At 57.8% G+C, this 2,993-nt stretch overlaps 1 long non-coding RNA gene across 1 annotated transcript; it reads right to left on the bottom strand.

Moving 5' to 3' along the window:
- Window positions 1-50: 50 nt before the first annotated feature.
- Window positions 51-2,433, bottom strand: LOC138985622 (uncharacterized). The gene is made up of 3 exons (XR_011462656.1): window positions 2,296-2,433; window positions 312-429; window positions 51-218 (listed from the first exon to the last, which is right to left on the bottom strand). It is a non-coding gene; the product is annotated as an uncharacterized lncRNA (long non-coding RNA).
- Between the last annotated feature and the right edge of the window lie 560 nt (window positions 2,434-2,993).

Raw genomic sequence — 2,993 nt, 5'->3', positions numbered from 1 at the left:
GGGGCCCCGCCCACTCGCAACCCGCCCACCGCACAGGCCACGCCTACTCCTCCCGCCCCCGAGCCCCGCCCACCCGCTGCGGTCCCTCCCAGCACCCGCGCCCCACCCGCCGCACCGCGGTACCTGTTGCGGGAGGTCAGGACTGTTCTAGCCTCTGCCCCAGGGCGGAGCGTTCTTTGAAGGCAGATCCTAGCCCAGCGCCAGTAACAGAGATGGCGCTTGACGGCGGCCAAGTCAAAACAACGGTAATGTTACCAACAAGGGACGTTTTATGTCTTTCCTGGTGGCTCAGTGGTAAAGAATCCGCCTACCAGTGCAGGAGACGCGGGTTCAAAATCCCTGGGTCGCGAAGATCCACTGGAGAAGGAAATGGCAGCCCACTCCAGTACGCTTGCCTGGGGAATCCCGTGGACGGAGAAGCCTGGCGGGCTACAGTCCATGGGGTTGCAAAACAGTCAGACACGACTCAGCAACTATACAACAACGCACTTAGCACTCATCACTGACATAATCCCCCAACGCCCAGAGGGCAGAAAATCTCATGCCCGGTTTACAAATGCAGGGCTGAGACCCGAGATGGTGTGACTTCACCTACACCAAGGAATTAGATGGATCTGGGCTTTGGGCCTGGAGGGGTCTGGCCCCAATCCTTGCCTTTCACTACTGATACTTGTGGTCCAGTTTGCGGGTGACCCAGGTAAGTTCGATCCCTGGGTTGGGAAGATCCCCTGGAGAAGGGAATGGCAACCCATTCCAGTATTCTTGCCTGGAAAATCCCATGGACTGAGGAGCCTGGTGGGTTACAGTCCATGGGGTCACAAAGAGTCAGGCACGACTGAGCGACTTCACTTCTCTTCGCTTTGCAGTCTGTGCTCTGAGTCCTCAGGGCTTATTGACCGTTACATTGCTTCACTCACTCATTCATTCATCTGCCCATCACCTGGCCCGGCCCTGGTGCCTGGGTTGCTGAAAGGAGCAGAGCCTGGCCAGCTGGCCCAGAGGCCAACAGAGTCAGTGTATTATGTTAATACAGTATGAACTTTGAGATCCAGTAAGGCCAACCAGTCAGAAGAGAGCTACCACTGAAAAAATAGTCTGTTACTCACAGTTCCCAAGAGGAGGGGACATGAGAAGACATGAGGGCCCCACAGGGAGGCACCAGGGTCGGCCAGGAGGCAGAGAGAACAAGGGGAAAACATGGACCAGAGTCTTTCTTGTGGTTTCGATGCAAACAGGCTGAACATGGGAGAGTAGTGGGCTCCGGAGCACAGGGATGTCCCTGGCTGGCTGGCACCTGCCCTGGGTGATGAGGGTGAGGACCACCTCCCCACCAGCGGCCTCTCTTCATGCAGACCCAGAACCAAGGCAAGAGGATGAAGGAGGGCGCCCACATCAACCGCTCCCTGCTGGCGCTGGGCAACTGCATCAACGCACTCAGCGAGAAGGGTGGCAGCCGGGCACAGTACGTGAACTTCCGGGACAGCAAACTGACGCGTCTGCTGAAGGTACGAAGGCATGGCTGCAGCATCTGACTGCATCTTTCAGGACTAACCTGGGCCAAAGGGCCCTTCCAGGAACCCCTGAGGGCAGGAAGGAGCCCCTGAGGGCAGGAAAACACTGTAGAAACCACCTCTGCTCTCTGCTTGACTCCCCTCCATCTCTGTGAGTGTAGTCTAGCCCACGCTTGCACACTCCCAGGGACATGGAGCTCACTACCTCACTGAGGCTGCCTGTCCCATAGCAGACAGTCTGACCATGAAAAACTTCCTCTTCATACCCAGCTGAATGCTGTCACCTCCATTCTGTAGAAAACAGGGTGGAAGTAGACAGATAGGCAAAGCAATAAATAAATGGCCCTGAAGTGTGGCCTCTTGGCCACATCTGCTCGCATCTGAGGGAAAGTCAGATGGGATAGGCCTGCCCCAGGTCCTGTCTCATCCCGAGTGTCACCTCCCCGAGCACTGACTCTTGGTCCACCTCAGCTGCCCTTCTCACACTTTGGAGCAGGAACCCCAGATGGTCCAGCAGAGCTTGGTACAGGTGGGGGAGGGGTGGCACCACCAGGCAGGTGGGGGCCCTGGTTCCCGTTACCCCCAGCTGGCACCTTGCCTGAGCAGGATGCCCTGGGTGGGAACAGCCGGACCGTGATGATCGCCCACATCAGCCCAGCCAGCACACACTTCGAGGAGTCTCGGACCACCCTGCTGTATGCCTACCGGGCCAAGAACATCAAGACGAGGGTGAACCGCTCGCCCCTGCTCCCCTTGCCCTCTCCCTCCCCCATCCCTCTCCCACCTGCTCACTGACTCTACCGCTCTCCCTCTGAGGCTCTGGAGCAGGCGCCCTTCCAGCTGTGTGAGCTTCGGTCCAGAACAGTACTGTAATAGTGGAACACATGATAGGTGTTATCTGATGATGATGATTATTATAATTGGTCAGCCAAGCTGTGATGAGCTCTTCCCAGTGCCCAGGTCTGGGCTGAGCGCCCTGATAAAACCATCATCGTCATCACCAGAGCTTCCGCTCCCACGCAAACCCCGAGCCCAGCAGAGGGGAGGCAGCTGTGCCCAGACAGATGTACCACTTCCTGTTGTGGCCGGCGCTCTATACGAGAGCTGTGGGGTGCTTCAAGGAAGAGTAACAGAGAGGGGCAGACTCAGAGGGGTCTTCCACCAAAGGGGACTGGGTCAGGCAGGGGAGCTGAGCTATGGGTGGTAAAGCGTGTCTGTGCAGACTGGGGGCCAGTGAGCACGTCTGGTTAAAGTTCAAGTGCGCGTGCCCCGCGACCAGCAATGTCACCGAAGAGAAACACAGACCCATGTGCTCAGGGGAGCTGTGCCACAGGAGAGCCTTAAAGGGCCCGGGAAGAGGTCGGGACAGCTACCTGTGTCCCCCAGCTCTGGCCCACTCTGCAGCTGCTGCAGAGCACAGAGTGGAGCCCAGGCAGATAGACAGCCTCTAAGACATGTCGCTGGACCAGAAAAGCAAGTTAA

The sequence above is a fragment of the Bos mutus genome, chromosome 25, assembly GCF_027580195.1.
Source record: "Bos mutus isolate GX-2022 chromosome 25, NWIPB_WYAK_1.1, whole genome shotgun sequence".
Lineage (NCBI taxonomy): Eukaryota > Metazoa > Chordata > Mammalia > Artiodactyla > Bovidae > Bos > Bos mutus.
The sequence above is the reverse complement of the archived record's forward strand: the minus strand, read 5'-3'. Positions and strand labels throughout refer to the sequence as shown.